Here is a 22,184-nt window from a genome sequence, read left to right as displayed (position 1 = left end):
GGAGAGGGGGTAAATGGATATGCTTTTAATGTATGTTTAATATGTGCCTCCTCTCATCTATTTTACTGTGAGACTTCAGAGTGCCTGATTTTATTGCAAAATTGCACTAGCAAAAATATGTGGCAAGAAAAAGTTTTTCCATAAAAGAAGGACACTTCTTGCAGTGAGGGGAAGTGTGACAGATTTGAAGCAGGTAGCTCTGTAGAATAGTATAACTGATAGCATCAGTGTAAAGAGGAATCTACTCACACAATTTCTTTGGAGGGTCTAGTGTTTGTTTTCAATCTGCTGTGAACTGGTAGTGGGCATCAATAGAGTGTCAGAAAGTGGCTTTGCCATTTCTGATGACATAAGGTCTATGGGAAGAGTCCAAGCTACAAGCAAAGAACTTACAGAAGTGCTGCAGCATAAAGTGGCTGAGATTGTTTAGAGTTTAAAAAGGACAGGAAAGTTAATGAAGTATGGGCGGTGCCAAGATGGCGACTTGGAAACAACACGTGGCCATGAGTTCCAAAAAAAAAAAAAAAAAAGCAGCTTACAACCTGAGACTCTTTGGAGAGGTCACCAATTTCCAGATGCTACCATGATGCTAACTGGACTTTGCTGGACAGACAACCCCACCAATGTGTCCTGGAGCCCAGCTTCCCAAGAGCCCTGCCCCACTAGGAAAAGAGAGAGACAGGCTGGGAGTATGGATCTACCTGCCAACACCCATGTTCAGCCCAGAAGCATTTACAGACCTTCCACCTTCGGCACCCCATAATGACCCTGGCTTCATACTTCCAGAGGGATAAAGAATAGGAAAGCTATCAGGGGAGGGGATAGAATACAGAGTTCTGATGGTGGGAATTGTGTGGAGTTGTACCCCTTTTATCCTATGATTTTTCAGTGTTTCATTTTTATAAATAGAAAATAAAAAGAAAAGAAAAGAAACAGGGGGGACAGGTGGTGGCAGACCTGGTCAAGCACATGCATTATAGTATGCAAGGACCTGGGTTCAAGCCCCTGGTCCCCACCTGCAGGGGGAAAGCTTCACAAGTGGTGAAGCAGTGCTGCAGGTGTCTCTCTGTCTCACTCCCTCTCTATACCCCTTCCCTTTCAATATCTGATTGTCTTCTCTATCCAATAAATAAATAAAGATTTTTTAAAAATAAATAAATAAAACACACCTCAGGAAAAATATATCACCTCAGGAAAATTTCAAAGATGGAAATGGACAATGTGTAGATTAGCACAGGCTTCTCCCCTACTAACCTTTATCTCCCCTACTATCCACTCCCTCAAATACAAATATTTTATACCTAAGGCCATCATGTGAATACTTGCTTTCAAGCAGATATTTGTAACATGTGTGCTTAACCACGTGCGCCAACACTGGGGTCATCAAACAGATATTTGAAATTATATCACTGAATGTGCTTACTTCACAAACCTAAATAAGACATACATATAAGTCCACAATAGTTGATTAGCAACAATTTAAGCTGCACACAAATTCGTATACAGAAACTCTATTTACTTGTCTTTTTATTAACCCAATGAATTGAAGAACAGAGTGGTAGACCTCACTTTTTATAAACTCAGAGAATCATTTACAGAGTTAAAATAAATTCTTGGAAAAAAATGCCTCTATTTCTTGGTGTTATACACTTCCTTTAATTAAACAATTAGGGGAGTAGGAACATGCCCTGCAAAATTTTACAGGCATCATAAATATGCTTAGTAGTATTCGGAATTTCCTCAAGCAAATGTCTTCTATACCCTGAGAGATAACATAAAATTAACTTGTCTTTGATTTATGGATAATAGAACTTTTTAAATTTGAGGCTCTAAGTGGTTTTATTTTCTAAATAAATAAATAAAAAATTGAGGACAAAAAAATCAGAAAATATTTTTGAAACATACCTGCTCTTTTGTATGTAGTAATAAGTGCATCTTTTGCCTCAAACAGACATACAATAAAATAAAATTAAAACCTAAACTCATGAATCTAACCAAGTTGGCAGAGCATTTATGAAGAGAGCAGCCTAAGAGTCAACGGTGTGAATAAAACATTAAGAATCAGAGATCAACTCTTTAAAAAAAGAAAAGAAAAGAAGAGACTAGAAAAGGAAAGAAAATTAAAGAAAGAAAAAGAAAAAGAAATGTAATTGACTTCATTAGCCGACTCATGAATCAGGCAGCATTCCATATAACTAAGAAAAGTGCTGCTCCAGGGACCAAATTTTAACACAGATGTATAGCATTCAAGTTTCTTTTTTTTTAAAAAACAAAATATTAAGATCTAATTTATAGAAACTTTACCAGAATATTCTACTTAAATCATCAATTACTTTAAGCAATCTTGCATCCTCCCAATACCTGTCAATTCATCTATTTCCTAAGTTACTACTATGCTTTAATTGTCTTCTTTTGGCTGATGTCAACTTACAGCTGTTGATCATTAAGGTTACAGCTGGTCTCTAATGAAGTAGTCTCTGCAAAAAGAAAAATTATTTATGTTTCTTCTTATGTTCCAGCGGACATTAGCAAAAGCAAGTCCAGAAGCAGATAGCCAGCCCTGTCCATGCAGCTGGTGAACAGCATTATATACTGGCCTGGAAGTCACTATTCCTGCAGCTAATTTGAGTTTACAAACATCGAATTGGGAGTATCACATGTTGTCTACCAGATTCTCAGGGATTTACACATGTCCAAAACGACTTGTCTGCATACATATTTTTATAAAGAAGTATTTATATGTATTTGGGTAAGGACCTTTCAAAATGTAGCTGTGTAGGTGGTGATAAATTCTGGTTGCCAAAGTTTTCCTAGATTAATATCAGACTGATTGTTTTCATAACAGTCTGACAAGAGGCAGTGAGTGGAACAGGTTGTTACAGAGTGAAATAACCCAAAGTATGTCGATGGAAACAAAGAGGCCTTCAGGGTGAAAAATATTTCACCCCCATCAAAAAAAAAATTCCTAAAAGTAATGTCATTAATTCTCTATAGGTATGTACATAAAAGAACTAGTAGAATAGAATTTAAATAACAATACTTTGAATCATGACTTATCATGTCATGAATTATTTACTACATTCCAACATCAGCCCAGTTACAAAATAATAGAATAAATGTTAAAAATCAACAGGGGGAAATTTTTAAAATATATCTATTTATTAGCACTTTCTAGATAAGCCACAAATTAAGTACTTTTAAAAGAAAAAAGTGGGGATATTTCTATCTAAAAAGATAAACCAGTTGCTAGTTGGTGAATATTTCAATTCACACCATATTAATGTGATTTCATTTGCAACTGTGTGAATTGTCAACAGTCTTCCCCTGCATGCTCATTGTCATTCAAGCCACTATGGCATGATTTAACTGTAACATGACTTTTGGTAAGGGGACCCTTGACACAGTAAGCATTAAAACAGAGACAATGACATATTTTAGTATAGCTGGCTCTGAAGCTGGAGGGAAACTGGAAATATCTAAGGGGATAAAAAACAAATCTGAAAACATTTTGTAGAACAGACTTCATGAGAAGAAAAAAGATGTCTGCAGAGTCAAGCTAAGAACCAATGAGAGCAGTGTATCTTAGACTATGGCATCAATATTCTTAACAAAGCTAGCCGCTCAGGCCTTTGAAGAGAAAATGCAGTGTGTTGGATGAATCCAGCATCTGCCCATGTAGAAGAAACCAGCTTAGGAGATGGCATTATTTAAACCGAGAAAGAGAGAGAGAGGAGAGAGAGAGAGACTTTAGAAAGGCAAGTTATTTTTAATTCTTAATATTTATTACAGATATTAGAACATGCTTGTCTCCTGTAGAATTGTTAATTCTTGATATACTGGAACAACTCCAGTCGGATACTGTAGTTTAAAAGCAATAGAAAAATCTGGAACTCCATTTTATGTAAGAAAGCATATGGCTTGAAACTAAATATAGTTAAACATATGAAGCATATTAAATTAATTATAATTTAAGTGATTTGAAAAATGTCTTCAGTTTTTATGACATATGCTTCTAATGATTCACATTACCTATAGGTACTTCAAAAGCATAGGGATTCAGATTTTCTTCAGTAATTAGGGGGTCAGATGATATGCTGACTATATAAGAGAAAAGAGGTCTGTGAAAGTGGGCCATGGACCAAAATAATACCCTTCAAGACAGATGAAAACTAAGCTTCAAAATTTTCTGCAATTGGGCCATTTTTGAATACCACACTTTAGTGATCTGAGGAAATAAAAAGGGTCACGGCTGAAGAATTTAAGTCAATATTTGCACTTAAAGTTAAACAAAATGTACATCTTTTGCTTATGGGTTGCACTTATCCTTAAAGTGCTCATTTTTACCTATTACATGTCAGATGTGTTTTCATGAACTACTGTGTCTGAAAGTTCTAATCTAAACCAGGTATCCTATCAATTCATTCATGCATTCAATTTTCTCATCTATTTATTTTGTAGAGATTTATTAAACACCAAAAACATATGTCTAGACCTTGCTTTCAGGTGCTTAAGGAGATGTGATAAAGTAGAGAATTCAAGCCTTTGTCTTCTTGCATTATCTACTTCCTTGGGCAGATAAAAACAAAACTACAGAACTTCAAGTAAGAAACCAATAGAAAAAGGAAACCAAAACAGACCAACTGGGAGAGGAGATGTAGGCTTTTTTTAGTTTGGGTCATTAACATAAACCACAATAAGTCAGTAACCTTTTTTGAGATTTCAAGAGAGAAAAAGTAGTGCTGATGTTTTGTTTCCTCCTTTTACAGGCACAACAAGTTTATGGACTTTGGAAATTAGGTGATCAGGAAAAAGCAAAATATCTTGGAAACTGAAGCTAAGTATGAGCGGAGAGAAGAAATGAAGCTGAGTGTGGAAGCAATTGAGATTATGCAGACCTATTTAAGGGAGATTTGGCAGTCTGATTTTCTTTAGCAGGTGATAAGCATAATGTTAACAGCAAGAAGAAACTCAATGAGTGCTTACTATGCACAGAACAACATTTTAAGCACTACACATAGTTTCTATTTCTTATCACCATTCCCATTAGTAAAGCAAAGGAACGTCACCTAGCTAATGAAAAAAGTCACTTTCTAATAAAAAGCAAAGCTCTTATATTTCACACAAGTTACTAATATCCATGTGACTATCCCATTTAAAAGATTTACTTAGTTACTTAATGAGAGAGAAAGAGTGTTTTGGGGGTGGGAAGAAAGACCACCAGAACATAGCTCTGGTATATGCAGTACCAGAGACTGAACTATATAGATTTCTCACACATGGCAAAAACTGTACTCCCCTACTGAGTAACTTACCTGATCAACCAGATGAAAATTCTTAATGTTTAAATTAAGCACAGACTCTCAAATATGCATTACATGCTCACTCTCTGTACGCCATTCTGGCCACTCTATTTTTTATTTGCTTGGACTTGTTGGAAAAGATCACATGGTGAAGTGGAAAGAGCCAAGGTCTCAAGAATTTCTGTTCCAGTTTTCTAGCTGAGTTGAATAATGGTCAAAAGCACCACTATGGAGTTAGGAAAGCCTAACTTTGTGATGACAGGTTCTTTAATGTATGCCAAGCAATGTATTTCAAAAATAAAGACAAAATATTGCTACCTCATACATTTGTATTTATTCATTCATTAAAAAATATTTGAGTGCTTTCCATATGCCAAGCACCATTTTTGTCTATAAAATGAAGCACTTTTTAAAGCACTTTTAGGTAGTCTAAATTCTACTGGGAAAGGTAGGACCCAGAAATGGTAAATATATGTTAAAATATATGCTACATGCTATGGAGAAAGAAACCAGTGAATAATCAGGTATGAAAAAAATGACAAAATTTTAGGTGAGAGATCCAGTTCAGACATCACCAGTAGGGAACGATTAATAAGAAAAAGGGAAAAACAGAAACATTGTGAATTGAGAAATTGAGGTCAGTGGAGGGAATAATAATGCAAGCAGAGAAATAATTGTGGTTTCTGGCTCTGAGTAGAATGATCAACAAATGGAGGACAGTGAGTGACATAATCTTATCTATGTTTTGACAACTTGGGCTTCTGTATTCAGAATGAATTGTTGTAGCAAAAATATAAGCAGGCATATTTTTTAGAAAGCCCCCAAATTAGTAAAGTCATAGGCCCCTTGGAATATACCTAAATAAACTTCCTACATTTATCCAAAATGGAGATCTCAAAGCTCATCTGCTCTATTCTTACCTTTAGGTTCCTGATTATTAAACAATTTGTTCTGCTTTGTATCTTAATGTTTTTCAGTCATCAAGTTACAGATGCCACCATGACTCCAACCTGACTTCCCTGGGCAGACGACCTCACCTATGAGTCCTGGAACCCCACCTCTCCAGAGCCTTGCCCCACTAGAAAATATAGAAACAGGCTGGGGGTATGGATCCACTTGCCAACACCCATGTCCATTGGAGAAGTAACTACAGAAGCCAGACCTCCCACCTTCTGTGCCCCATAATGATTCTGGGTCCATGCTCAAAGAGGGATAAAAGAATATGGAAGCTTCCAATGGAGAGAATGGGATATGCAACTCTGGTGGTGGGAATTGTATGGAATTGTACCCCTCTTATACTACAATTTTGTCGATCATTATTAAATCAGTAAAAAAGAAAGCCTATGATATATTATAGATGAGACATATAAAGGTACTAACTGGGAGTTGGGTGGTAGCACAGTGGGTTAAGTGCACATGGCACAAAGAGCAAGGACCGATGTAAGGATCCTGGTTCGAGGCCCTGACTCCCCACCTACAGGGGAGTCCATTCATAGGCGGTGAAGCAGATATGCAGGTGTCTTTCTCTTACCCTCTCTGTCTTCCCCTTCTCTCTCCTATCTATTTCTCTCTATCCTGTCTAACAATGATGACATTAATAACAACAACAACAATAACTACAACAACAATAAAGAAATAAGGGCAACAAAAGGGCAAATAAATAAATAAAATAAAATAAAGTCTTAAAAAAAAAGGTGGGAGTTGGGCTGTAGCGCAGCGGGCTAAGCTCAGGTGGCGCAAAGCACAAGGACCGGCAGAAGGATCCCGGTTCGAACCCCGGCTCCCCACCTGCAGGGGAGTTGCTTCACAGGCGGTGAAGCAGGTCTGCAGGTGTCTATCTTTCTCTCCTCCTCTCTGTCTTCCCCTCCCTCTCTCCATTTCTCTCTGTCCTATCCAACAACGACAACAACAATAATCACTACAACAATAAAACAACAAGGGCAACAAAAGGGAATAAATAAATAAAATAAATATTTTTTAAAAAAGTAATAAAAAAAAAAAGGTATGAACCAGAAGTGAAGGTGGTAATAGTAGACCAAACAGAATTTGAGGAAAATCTGGGTGGGAAACAAAGCGCAGAGTCAAGAAGAACCATCAAGTGTTTGGCTATTGTGAAGAGTACATTGATATCATGCATGTAAAGCATGCAACACAATGCTTAGTATACAGTAAGGTCTGTAGAACCGATGATTCGTGTATAAACTTCAACATGTTCATCTTTGTTTCCTCATCCAGTACATGACCAGGGTATCTATATGATAGATTTTACAGTCAAGACACAAATATAAATTTCAAGGCAATTAATACATTTAAATCATCCCAATAATGATTTAAAGGGGAAAAAAGTTTACCCTTGTCTCTCATGAACAGCAGGAAACTACTACCTATAGTTAATAGCTATAGAAGTTCCTTTTTAAATTTTTTATTTAATATTAATAAGAGATACACACAGAGAGAATGATACAGAGAGACCAAGCACTGTTCAAGTATGGTTTATGGTGACGCTAGGGATTAAATCTGGGGCTTTGGAGGCTCACGTTATTAAAGTCTTTTTGTATAACCATTATCTTATCTCTCCAGGCCAAAGAAGAAAGTTTCTATTGCTTATCTTGATCTCTCTATCTCTGTACCTGAATGAAAATGTGATCTGTGGAGGTGAATCCTGCATGAGGTCTGATTCAACACACATGAAGAAGAAAGAGGAAAAGGAGGAGGAGAAGAAAAGAGAAGCATTAAGTAGAGTAGATAAATAGGTTTTTACATGAAGAAAGTTGAAAGTTTGGGGGAAATTACTAAGTCAAAAAGTTTTCTAGGACAAACAAGATGAGGAAAAAGAGAAGTTCAGGAGTCTTAAAATTAATGGTGAAACTAAGATTTATTTATAGATTATAATAAAATGGATTTGGAGATTTCTAAACAAAAATCATTACTCTAGGAAAGAAATAATAAATATAAAAGAATATTTCTAAGCTATTGTATTAAGATAATATTTTTATATATGGTGACTAAATAAATCATAAGGTAGACATTTTATTTCATCTTTTTAATAGTCATACCCCACCCAAGAAGAGACCATTATTTCCAGCCTTTTTTCTTCTACCTTCAAATGGGTATCTTAAATTTCTGTCATATGTACTGAATAGACAGTAAAGGCCAATGTTAGAGAAATGGTACTTTTGTGTTATTGTTATAGTCCTACTTTTATGACTCCTCTTATATCATTCTATAATACATGCATTCATATAAAGTGTACATTTTTTATAATTTTCAAGGAACGTATATAACTTCCATCTGAGTTCAATCATTTCACTTCCAGGAGTTCACAGAAACCTATTACAAAAAAAAAAAAAATCACTAAGTTTTAAAAAGTTGAATAGCCAAGAGAGCAGAAATGAATAAAGAAGGATATAATTTGCAGTGGTTAAAATGATGACTATCAGAGGGAGAGATTATTCTTACGTTTCTTTTAAAATTTCCATTAGTTTACCAGATTTATAGTGAAGCTATTGACAGACAAGTGCTGTTATTAAATCTGAATCTCCACCTGTCAACTAATGACACACACGGATCTAAAAACCTGCCTGACATTTTTAGAATCGGGTTCTTCTGTGCCTTTCTTCTGGAGGTACTTCCCCACTGGAACTTGAATTTAAATTATCAATTGTTCTTTCTTCATTTGTATGTAGTGATTATGGTGCTTGATTGAGTTTTATTTAAATAGGACATGTGCATTGTCTTAAGCTAGTTCTCCATTCAACATGAACACGGATAACAGCAACTAAGAGATTTATTTGGATATCTAGTGCATTAGCAACTATTACCTTCTGTCTTTCATTTAGCTGCCTTACAATAATATTAAGAACATCACATGTGCCTGAATTACAGAATATTTTGTCAACTGATCTCCAGTTTACTCATTGAAACCTAGTGATGCAAAATTGCCGTTAATGTTTACTGTTTCAGCTTTAAAGTTTTTCTTTTTAATCAGAGAAAATCAAGTTGGTGAAATACACTTATGATTTTCTTCAATTACATTACCTTTAGGCAATGTGTCTTCTGGATTTGTAACATCCTCTGTTATGGTGCTGTGGAATCATGGAATGTACAATGCTCAAGTGTATGTTTCTAAAATCAACAGATTAGAAATTTGTAGAAATACTGATTAAATACATTTCTAACACCTAAAAATATTTTCTACATGTTTAAAGTTTCAAAGAGCAACAATCAGTATTAAATGAAAGGCCTTCAGAAAATTCTATATTTCCAGAGTGTATTTTTAAATTATTTGGGTAATATTTTAAATGTAAAAAGATATGTCAATTCCCCTTTAAGAATCATCAAAATAATTTTGTTCATTTCTTCCTTAAATATTTTGTAAAATACAAAATGTTACTATTAACCAGAGGCCAATGATGGAAAGTTTTACACACACAGGAAAATTATTTTGAGAGTTTCAAGCAATTATAGTTATAAATGAGAATCTTTAGGCCAACTATGTAACATCCCAAATTTCATACAGGAGAAAAGATCTTACTTTTTTAAAAAATTCTAATCTTAATTTTGAAGGTGGGTTAAAATGAAGTTACTTTATACTTATTCCAAAACTAGCTTAATTTTTACTATTCCCTGTTACTTGTGTTCAGTTGAAGAACACATTTTATGATTTGGAAACTACTGTAACTGACATCAGTAATCCCAGACTATTTTCCTGAAAAAATATTTTAGATCTATTATTTTTTAATGAAAAGTTTAGACTCCCCAACTTTTTAATTATATGGATTTTTCCTTATTATGTGAAAGGAAATCACATTTTTCCATCACAGTTAATGAATTCTAATATTCCTGCAATTTAGCAAGGTTAGCATTAACAGATACGTATTTGTAGTATAATAGATTTCAGCACAGGAATCGTGAAGCCTTCATGATCTGCTTATGGTAGTTTGGAAATCCTGAAGCCATCACTTAAAAAAAAACAAACTCAAGTGTATTCTAAACTAAACATATTAGATTTTAGGGGATATGGTAATGCATGCATTAATATGCATACAGTGCTATATGTTCAGCACTTCGCTGGTTTTTAGGCAATGGTGTTTTTGGCTCATGCAAAAGTCTAAGTAAAGCTGTTTTAAGATTAATAGGAAAACAAAAGTTCTAACTGGAAGCTTTTCATTATGTCAGTGGCTATCAGAGGTTTCAAAGTAGGTCAGGAAATGATCTAACATTATGACTTCAGTTCTACCTTTCACTGGTAGAAGTCACATCAAGTAGCCTAATTTCTTTATGTTGAAAAAAAAAAAGTAACTGTAAGATAGTCACACTTGCTGAAAGACAGAGTAGTTCATCTGTGATAAATACCATACATTATGAGTTTAACTCTATTCCTGTCCAACTTACTCTCAGGCATTGGCCAAATTACTTAAACTTCAAATGGTTCATCTTTAAAATTGATATTACAGTAATCCTTTACCCAATGATGCACAGACAATGAAGCCTTGCTTTCAATGCTTTTTAAAGTTCTTCAGCAAGCAGTAAGACATTATTCAAATATGTGCAAAGATTATCATTTTGAATAGCATTGGAGGAAAAAAATAAAGCTGCAACAAATGTGATAATTCTATTAAATTATGTACATGATTCATCTATACAATGTATTACCCTGTTTGATCAAGATCAATTTATGTCTAGTATTATTTAAAAAGTAAAGCTTCATAAAGATAGTACACAAAATTCACAAAGTGAAAGATGAAAAAACTCTATCTGGAGTAGTTTGACATAGAAAAGTAGAGAAAAAATGTTTTGCTGTTCCAGTAAGAACAATTGTGATAGATGAATTATTCAAGCAGAGCTGAAGCAAAAGACTTATTAGGCAAACAAGGAAGGATCTGTGGTCTGTGACCACTTTCAGCGCAACTTTTAATTATGCAAACACTTAGTCACAGACTTTTTAAAAATGGGATATATGCAAACTCAGAAACTCCTCCCCAAACCTCCTCACCCCCAACTCATAGCAGCTAAACTCATCAAATCAAAATCTTTGAAAGTAAACAAGGACACCCAAAAAGCAATTCTCCATTGGATTGATTTACAGTAAGACTTCATTCCTAAAAGGAGCAACAAGAACAATAAAATGAGCAGTTTCAACTTCACTTCCAGTTTTAAAAGAATGATTGTAATAATTCTAGCATGATATTCCAGTCTTCATCAGAAAACAGTTAAAAACAGGTAAAAGGCTTTTAAAAATTACACCTTCCTATAGGAAGGATATAATTTTATCACTGTTTTTAAAGCTTGCAGTACCTTGCATTGAAAATTTCAAAATATTCTAAAGTGCTTTCAGAGCTAAATTCAGGGCAAAGAAACAGCTTGATGTGACATTTTAACAGAATTCTCAGAAGTCAACGTATATATTACTTACAAATACCTTAAACATAACTAGCTGTACCCTCCCCCCCCCCCCCCAGTTTGGCATGAGAAATGCCAAATGCAGAATGCGTGGGAATGATTTTCATTTACAAACACATTTTCCTTCAGAAGTATGTGTCTTCTTAATCTTTGATAATAAAAGGCATCTGTGCCCTTGTTCATCTTGCAAGTGAAAGGTGCTAAATTGTCACACACACACACACACACACACACACACACTCACTCAGTCACTCACTCACACTTCTCTCTCCTCTCATATGTTAAAGTCCCACTAGAATAATCATCTAGAGCCCATGAAATTTAATGTCAGGCAGATATTCTTATTAAAAAAATAAACCTTTCCATAGACATCTTATATTATTAAACTTAAAAGATCCCAATTGATGGGGGAGGATGGAAAGAGGGATTGCCCAGAGCACATACATTAGTCAATAAGAAACAGACTGCTTTGATGTGTTTTGGCTATCATAGGCCAAGTTACAATTAATTATAGGTTGCTTTACTTTTTGACACATAATTTACCTTTATTAAATGTAAAATATATTTTATATTATGATTACACCAAAGACAGGCTAGCTGATGATTCTTTTTGTGTGTGTGCATATGTGAGGACAATACGTGGTATTACAAAACCTAAAATATTTTTGAGTGTGTATGATACTTAATGTATCTTCTACAAAACACCACTGACAGTAATTCCCAGGGGGCAAAGAGAAAACATTTTCAGACCATTCTGTTCAACTGTAGGCAAGCCTCTCTGTTCCTCTCTGTTCCTCTCTGTTCCTCTCTCTCTCTCTCTCTCTCTTTCTCTCTCCTCTCTTTTCTTCCTCACTTTGATTATGGTTGGTAGATATTTTGTCTTCTGCTTTACAATAAATAAATAAATAAAACCCCAGTTTACCCAAGTGTTAACACGCATTTGAACTTTCTTTGTTCAGTTTGACTTTACTAGCCAAAAAATACTAAAATCTGGCAAATTATGCCAGTCCTCACTTGAAACTCTACTATATATAAAATTTGAGAAGAAGCACCAGTTGGAAAAAAATACACATTTTTTTTTTCTTCAGGATTTAGGGCCACAATGTTTGCTTCTGAAACCGATAATATATTTCCACTTGAATTTTCCTAAAAGAACTAGTAAAGCACAGAACACAGAGAAATGAAAAGTCCTCCATGAATATACGATTTGAAAATTAAAAACCAAATCTGTGACCTAAGTGATCATTTGTTTCCAGCTACTTTTTCATTAGAAGATAGGGACTTAAAAAAAACTTTAAAAAAAATCTTAATTCTTTAATTGGATAATACAAGAAAGAAGATTTTTGTATTTGGTACACTTAAAAACACATAATTAAATTATTAAAATAGAAAGTACAACATTTTGCTTATTTTCATCATGATTACGTTTGTGACCACTCAGCCCATTGAGTGCAATGTGTAAAAGGGAAGACTAAGTTTTCCATCTGTGATAATTATGCCTGCCATAAGCATAGTAAAATTACCACTGGAAAGGCACAACTCTTTTCTACCTCCCAATTCCTTAGTTTTTATATTGTTAATGTTCTTATAAATAACACAATCACTTTTAAAGGACACAAATTTTCTATTTAAAAAAAGTTCATTTGATATGTGCCCCTGCTCATTTATCATGGATACATATCAAGTGCAGTAATTACAATTAACTGGTGTAATTAAGGCTTGTGCTTTAATTTCAAGAAAGCTGAATGATGTTGAAATGTGTGTGACTCAAAAATCACTGATACTCAACTTCTAAAAGCCACAGGGTTTTACATTTCCCCAAAGCAGTTATATCTGTAGAATCGGTATGACTTGTGGCAGCAACAGATAAAATACACATCTCAGGACAAATGTTGCCCATATGGTTTTACAGAGGAAGCTGTCACTGATCTGAACCCTAATATAGTTACTAGACTAAGCATCCTGGACAGCAGACTGTGACCTGCCCTAGCAACAAACCATACTTTATTGAAGACAAAGCCCTTCTTTTGTTCAACCCACATTAAGACATGGTCCCTGTTGGAGACCTGATCTACAACAAAGTTGCGACCTCCTGCTTCTACAGCTTAATTATGCAGGATCAAATAGACAACTAGATACATTAACATGACCCTAGAAGCCAAACCTGTTACTCTCTTCAAATATTCAATTGACCTTCCAAAGTAAATATTTCCCCCTGACCTCTCTTCCACTCATTTTCTCTTAAATCGGTTGCTAATGCTTGGCAAAGTCTCTGGATATTTTTGTAAGCAGTTTAAAGTAAATGCCCCTCCCCCCACCTCCTGCATACTTTCAGTTTTATTGACTGATGTAGTGATAGAAACTGAAGCAGGCCCAAGGGATTTATCATCATGCTAATCACACCAATCTTCTCTCTGTCTCTCTCTCTCTGCAAGATCCATGGAGATCTTTGTAGCAAATCTTACAAATCTGCAGCTTCTATGTGATCAGCAGCAAGCTGGCTTTATTTTATGCCAGTTGTACTAGCTTTGACAGAATGAAGCAAGAGTGAATGAAGGAAACCGAGAATTTATGCAGAATAAGGATTAATTTGAAAGGCTGAAAATATAGGTTATAGCTAAGTCTAGGACATAAGTGTCACTGGCTATATCACTTATACTCATGTAATTTTGGAAAACCTACCAGCAACAAGAAGTGCTTAAGTGGACAGCAAATATATCTTGTCTTAACAAGGTACTTTGGGCTCCATTTACAATCTGCTGAGTTTACCATCACTCAACTATACTGCTTACCCTAAAATAAATAAATAAATAATGTAAATGAACTAGAAGTTGAGCAGTTGCTTTACCTGTTTTTCTTATTTGTTTATTTATTCATTATTTTTCACATTTAAGTGTTAGGGTACAGAAAAGAAAGAATGAATACTGAAAGCCAGCTGTATCACTTTAGTATATCACTTTAGTATATATAATTACATTTACAACATTAACATTCAATTCTCAAAGAATGCCTTCTCAAAGCAAACACAAACACACCCCATCTGAATCCACTCCATTTCAAGAAATTGAAATGGCAGTAACAGGGAGAGTAATGCATCCACTCCAGTTGTAAACAGACATTTCCCTGCATGTAAGTATGTAATCCCACTGACATTAGTGGGAATGACACACAGGCAGTGATGAGAGAATAGCCCCTTTTGTTTGTTTTTCACTCACATTACTCTAGAGTCCATTTTACAGCTCCAACCTAAAACTAGTTGAAAACGCACCCTGTGGATTGATAATGGAAAAATAAGATTAACCAAGTGAACAAACCTTACTTCTATTCAGTGATGTGGGAAACTAAACAATGCAGTGAGAAAGGATCTTAATTTTATCTTTTCTTTCTGCTCTTTCTTTTTCCCTCCATTAGCCGCTCTATTTAAGAACTTCTTCATGCTTGCAAAAATTCCTTTCCAGGTTCATGTAAGAGAGTAATAAAACCATTATAGTTTTCCTGTGCCAAAAGGTACTTTGGAGACTAATCTTAATTTAGATCCAGACACTGCTAAATCAAATATATCAGTGTTGGGAAAATGAATTAGAAGCAAGGTCATTTTTCTTGCTAATTTTTTTCAAAGGTGCTGCTGATTGAAAATGCTTTAGGAATCATTCCTTAATGCTATGAATTAAGAATCATAATTCATAATTCTACTACTTAGACATTAGGAATTTTCAGTGACTTGTTTTAGAGATTTACATTAAGAATCAGTCCCTCTCTTCCTCTTCTCCTCCTTCTCTTCCTTGTTTCTTTCCTTGCTACCACCCCCTTCCTTCCTTGCCCCCTCCCTCTCTCTTTTTCTTACTTCTTTCTTCTCTCTCCCCCCTTCCTTCCTCTTTTCTATGAATGCTTAGATTCATTTACTGGAATGGTATAAAAGTAAAGATGCTGTATTATTTCTGTAATTAGGTGGTGGCAAACCAGGCTAAGTGCACATAGTATGAAGTGCAAGGTCCTGCACAAGGATCCTGGTTCAAACCTCTGGCTCCCAACCTGCATGGGGGTCACTTCACAAGTGGTGAAACAGGTCTGCATGTCTCTCTCTTTTTATCCCCCTCTCTATCTTCCCCTCCTCTCTCAATTTCTCTCTGTTCCTATTCTATTAAAAAAAAAAAAAAAAAAAAGGAAATAGCCTCCAGGAGCAGTGGATTCATAGCACTGGCACTAAGCTTCAGCAACAACCCTGGAAGCCAAATAAATAAATAAATATAATACTTTTCTTTAAAATTTTTTTTTCATTTATTTATTACTGGGTAAAGACAGAGAGAAGTTAAGAGGGGGTGGGGGAGATAAAAAGGGAGAAAGGCTGTAGCGCAGCGGGTTAACCACAGGTGGAGCAAAGCACAAGGATCGGCCTAAGGATCCTGGTTGGATCCCCCAGCTCCCCACCTGCAGGGAAGTCGCCTCACTGGCAGTGAAGCAGCCCTGCAGATGTCTATCTTTCTCTCCCCCTCTCTGTCTTCCCCTCCTCTCTCCATTTCTCTCTGTCCTATCCAACAACAGTTACATCAGCAACAATAGTAATAACTACAACAATAAAAACAACAACAAGGGCAACAAAAGGGAATAAATAAATTTTTTAAAGTTTAGGAAAAAGGGAGAAAGACAGAGAGACACCTGCAGCCCTGTTTCACCACTTGTCAAGCTTTTCCCTGTAGGTGGGGACCAGGGGCTTGAACCTGGGTGCTTGCATACTGCAATGTGAACACTTAACCAGGTACATCACTGCCTGGCCCCAAAAAATAGATATTTCGAGATAACTTTGCTCTAAAGAGGGTCTGGATGTTGGCACACCTGGTTGAACACACATGTTACTGTGTGTAAGGACCTGGCTTCAAGTCCCTGGCCCTTACCGCTGGGGAGGGGTGAGGGAAGCTGTATAAGTGGTGAAGCAGTGCTGCAGGGGTCTCTGTGTCTCTCTCCCTCTTTCTTCTTGATGTCTTTCTGTCTCTAGTCACTAAAGTGAATAATAAAAGTAAAAAAAAATATTCTTATCATAGGAGAGAAATAGCCTCCAAAAGACAATTTATGCTTTAAAACATATTGTATAGAAAATATCTGCACACTGCCAACATATTGTACTTGCAGGAAGAAAACTCTAAAATGAGTGTCATGTTATCCAATTTCTTAAGCCTTATTTATAACTTTCCCAGTTTAAAAGAAGCAATGTGCTTATTTATAAGTTTTTCCCCCCAAAGTGGTAGAGCAAGAGAGAGAGAGAGAGAGAACAGGACCACAACAATGAAGCTTCCTTTAATGATGTGGGTGCTAGACTTGAACCTGGGTGATGCACATAGCCAAACAGCACACTGTTTGATCCTAAGGGAAACCTGACAAACTCTCAAATTGGAGCCCCTAATATTTGTTCATAGATAAAAAAGAAAATTGAAATTTCTTCCCATCACAAAAGTCAGCAGTCAGTATTATGAAGACTAAAAATAATGTAATTTAATGAAATAAAATTGTTGTACTTTTTATATTTGTATCAAAAATAGACCTATAATAGTGAGGCCGGGCAGGGGTGCATCCAATTAAGCACACATATTATCAAGTACAAGGACCTGGGCTTGAGCTCCTTCTCCTCATCTGCAGGGAGAATGCTTTATAAGTGATTAACTGAGTCAGTCTCTCTCTCTTTCTCTCTCTCTCAACATATATATTTATATATTCATTATAGAGACAGAAACTGAGAGAAGGGGAGGGGTAGAGAGGAAGAGAGAGAGACACCTGCAACACTGCTTCACCACTCATGAAGCTTCCCCTTCCCCACTGCAGGTGGGAAGTGGGTACTTGAACCTGGGTCTTTGCACATGGTAATATGCTCTCAACCAGGTGTTCCACCACCCTGCTCCTACTTTTTCTCTCCCTCTTTACACTTTCTTCCCCTCTCATTATCTCTCTGCTCTACCCAATAAAATAGAAAAAATGGATTAAAAATTATACAATAGCTAAAAAGTCTAAATACTCATCAAATTAGGGAAAAGAAAGGAATGCACTTTTTAAATACTGGATATCTTGTTATAGAGGTAAGATATCAAAATCAAGATGTTGATTTGATTTGTTCGATGAGTCCCCAAAAATGTCTGCTGCTGTTCTTCCCAAATAACATACAGTTTGAGAAATTCTTTGTTTTGTTTTGTTGTAAATGTAAGCATCCCCCAGAGAGGAATATATGAGATTGTTTTTGGTGTCTTTGTAACTCAGAATCTATGAGAACCCCCCGCAGCATCTTGCAATACAGAATTGTTGAGATTCTTCATTCCTGAATACTTTGTGTTATAGTGTATACCAGACCACTGAATTTGGAGGCATTTGTCATTGCTCTAACTACATAACATGAAAGGTTGCCACGGATTATTTGTTGCTTCTCAGGTGTACTTGTCAGGAACACAATATGTGATCAAGTTCCATTTTCTACAAGAGAGACTCTATTTGTTTCTCCACTTGGGGACAAAAAAAAAAGTAAAAGTGTATCAGGTCTTATTACCCTTTACATTTGTTTTTTACTTTTTTTTGCTAGTTATTTATTCCCTTTTTGTTGACTTTGTTGTTTTATTGTTATAGTTATTATTGTTGTTATTGCTGTCATTGTTGTTGGATAGGACAGAGAGAAATGGAGAGCAAAGGGGAAGACAGAGAGGGGGAAAGAAAGGCAGACACCTGCAGAGCTGCTTCACCCTGCAGTGACACCCTGCAGGTGGGGAACCGGGGGCTTGAACCAGGATTCTTACGCTGGTCCATGCGCTTAACCTGCTGCGTTACTGCCTGACTCCCTTACTTTTTTTTTTTAATTTAACTTAACTGAGAGGAACCAGAACACTACTGTGATATGTAGTGTCAATGATGACAACAGAAATGGGTACCCTAGGCATGAAAGTCTTGAATATTAGTCACAGAGTCATTTCTGCACCTTATGCTCCTCCTTTAGCTTTTTTTAAAATTAATAATGATTGACAAGACTGTAGGATAATTCCCAGCACCAGCGTTCTACTTCCTGCCCCCTCCATTGGAAGCCTTCCTATTATTTATCCCTTGGGAGTTTGGACCCAAGATCATTATGGGGTGCAGAAGGAGGAAGGTCTGGCTTCTGTCATTGCTTCTCCACTGGACATGGGTTGATCCATACTCCCAGTCTTTTTTTATCTTTAGCCTTTTTTTAATGCCCTTAGATGAGTAGAGTGAGTATGTACATTTTATCACACTATTGCCATGCACTCAAAGACACTGAGATTTCAAATTGCAATGCAATAGTCATGTTTTTTTCTAAATGAATTGTAATAATGTAAATTCACTTTCATGGATACATTATCGCTGTGACTGAGCAGACAAGTTTTTTTTTAATTTTTTTGCTTGTTTTTAATAGTTTTATTGTCTTTATTGGATAGAGATAGCCAGAAATTGAGAGGCAGGGGGATGTAGAGAGGGTGAAAGACAGAGAAACACCTGCAGCACAGCTTCACCACTTGTGAAGCTTTCCCCCTGCAGGTAGAGACCAGGGGCTTGAACGCAAGTCCTTGTGCAGTGTAACACATGCACTTAACCAGGTGCCCCTGGCCCTGAGCAGATACATTTTTTAGCTTTCACATTTTGAAAGTGGTAAGAACAGATGGTGTTAGCTAAATACAGCTATGACAATTTCTCCCATTCCATATTCTGTCCTTAAGATGTGACTTTGACACTCCTCCCATCAAAAGGCAGAATCAACTCTCTGTTCCTGAAATTGGATAAATGTCTGTGACTATGTTGATGCCTAGATTGTAGAAGAAATTGCTTACCTCACTTCTGGCACTACCTTAAGTCACTACAGACTCACCCTAGTGATATATATATATATATATATATATATATATATATATATATATATATATATATCTCAACTATCCAAAATATTCCATGTCCAAAGGCTGAAAAAATTAGAACATGCAATAGGAATACATGGATGATCCCAGAACGCACTGAAGTAAGAGATGCTTCCTTGAAAAGAGAGACAAATGTCACACACTCTAGATATGCCCAGTATTCACTATTCTAGTCCCAGCCAATGTCTGAAAATAAGTGCATTGAAACTAAGCAAGATTTGCTTAGCTCAGGTTCTCCCCAAATGCCTAAGCTAAGGAAATGATGAGAAACAGTAAAATAATTATTCTTTAAAACTACTAGGTTCAGCCTTTAGGTTCCTGATTAGTCAACAATTTGTTTGGCTTTATATGTTAACTCTCCTTTCAGCTACCAGTTTCCAGATGCTACCAGGATGCCAACCAGACTTCCCTGGACAGACAACCCCACCAATGTGTCCTGGTAGCTCTGATTCCCCAGAGCCACACCCCACAAGGGAAAGAGAGAGGAAGGCTGGGAGTATAGATTGGCCTGTCAATGTCCATATTCAGCAGGGAAGCAATTATAGAAGCCAGACCTTCCTCCTTCTGCATCCTACAATGTCCTTGAGTCCATACTCCCAGAGGGTTAAAGAACAGGAAAGGTATCAGGGGAGGGGATGAAATACAGAGTTCTGGTAGTGGGAATTGTGTGAAGTTGTATCCCTCTTACCCTTTAACACAGAGGCCTAATCTCTCACCTCCCATTGATTGTTGCCTAGGAAACACACCATCTCCCAAGTGTCTCTTCATCCTCTCCTATGTCCTTCTTTCCCACAATCCTTTGCTTGGTGCAATATGCCACACCCAGTTCAAGTTTCACTTTATGTTTCCCCTTAATGTTCTTTCTTCTTAAGTTCCACCTATAAGTGATAATTTGGTATTAGTCTTTCTCTTTCTGGCTTGTCTCACTCAAGATGATACCTTCAATCTCCATTATGCTATTGCAAAGCAGATGACCTCATCATTTTTAACAGTTGCATAATATTCCATAGAATATGTGCACCATAACTTCCTTAGCCATTCATCTGACATCTGAGTAGCTTCCAAGTTTAGGCTATTAAAAACTGTGCTGCTATGAACATTGGTATGCATAGGTCTTTTCAGATAGGTATTTTTGTTTTCCCTGGGTAAATCCCTAGGAGAGGTGCAAAGCGGTATCTGGTTGTTTAAATCAATTTTCCCTCCTCATCAGTGACTTTGAACATTTTTTCATGTCTGTTGGCCTTTGTATCTCTCCTTTGGCAAAGATTCTGCACACATCTTCCTTCTCCCACATTTTTCAACAGGGCTTTTTTTTTTTATCGTTGAGTTTATCATGGGGTTTGGTTATCAGACCTCTTTTTGATATATAACACATACAGATTTTTTTCCCATTCCTTGAGATTGGGGGAGTGTCTGTTATGTTAATGATTCCCTTTGCCCTGCAGAAGCTTTTCAGTTTAATGTAGTCCCACTGGCCCATTTTTGCTTTTGTTTTACCTACAATTGGATTTGAATCAGTGAAAACATTGCAAAAGCTTAAATAGAAGAGACTTCTATGTTTCCTGCTAAGTATTTGATAATTTCTAGTCTAACTTCCAAATCTTTTATCCCTTTGGAGTTAATGTCTATATATGATGAAAGTTGGTGGTCCACTTTCATTCTGCTGCATTCTTCAACCCAAGTTTCCCAACACCCTTTGTTGAATGGGTTCTCCTTTTCCCATTTGATGTTTTGGTTGATCTGTCCATTTGTGTGAGTGGAGTGTTCAAATTTCCCAGTATTTATCTATTTTCTTTTTTTTTAAATTTTTTATTTAAGAAAGGATTAATGAACAAAAACATAAGGTAGGAGGGGTACAACTCCACATATTTATCTATTTTCTTCAATGTCCTTTCTCAGTTTTCCCAGACAGCTGTTGAAGCTGTTTTACATATTTTGCTGTCCTTTCATTTGCATAGTGATTGTTGTTATTTCCTCTTGATTGATTGATCCTTTAAGCATTAAGTAATGACCACTCCTGTCTTTTATTACTTTGGTTATTGTAAAATGTATTGTGTCCTCAATGAGTATGGCTGTTCTGACCTTTATTGTAGTCCATTGGAATGTATGATGGTTTTCTGTCCTTCCACCTTGAGCTTATTTCTGTCCTGACAAGTCAGATAGTTTTCTTGCAGACAACATATGTTTGGGTTGTGTTTCTTGATCCATACTCCTGCTCTATGTTTTTTAGTAGGTGAATACAGACCATTGACATTAAGTGAAATTATTTATCTATTTAAGATATTTCAAAGTCATTTTATATAAATCTTATATTTTTATTTGCATGTACAAGTTCTTCATAAGTTCAGTTATTGATTTTTTAAACTTCTTGTAGCACAGATTTGGTAATGGTATTTTCTTTCAGCTGTTCCTTGTCTATAAAGGTCTTTATACTTTCATCCACTCTGAATTAAAAAGTCTGTCAGGATAGAGATTTTAAGGCATTTTTAAAAGATCATATATAGGCAGAACAAAATATTTCTATTTTGGTTTATAATTATAGAAAAAATAACAGTACCACTTAGTAGAGCATGTCATATGCATA

The 22,184-nt window shown here is 36.0% G+C and overlaps 1 long non-coding RNA gene across 3 annotated transcripts in view; it reads left to right on the top strand.

The window, feature by feature from the left end:
• The window catches only part of LOC132542000 (uncharacterized), a 35,161-nt gene extending 28,531 nt beyond the window's left edge, over positions 1–6,630 (top strand). For all 3 annotated transcript variants that reach the window (XR_009553123.1, XR_009553122.1, XR_009553124.1), the window contains 2 exons: positions 4,767–4,935; positions 6,278–6,630. This is a non-coding gene — a long non-coding RNA (uncharacterized LOC132542000). The remainder of the gene's footprint in view (positions 1–4,766; positions 4,936–6,277) is intronic.
• The last annotated feature ends 15,554 nt before the right edge of the window (positions 6,631–22,184 follow it).

This window comes from Erinaceus europaeus, chromosome 1 (genome assembly GCF_950295315.1).
Source record: "Erinaceus europaeus chromosome 1, mEriEur2.1, whole genome shotgun sequence".
Lineage (NCBI taxonomy): Eukaryota > Metazoa > Chordata > Mammalia > Eulipotyphla > Erinaceidae > Erinaceus > Erinaceus europaeus.
The sequence above is the reverse complement of the archived record's forward strand: the minus strand, read 5'-3'. Positions and strand labels throughout refer to the sequence as shown.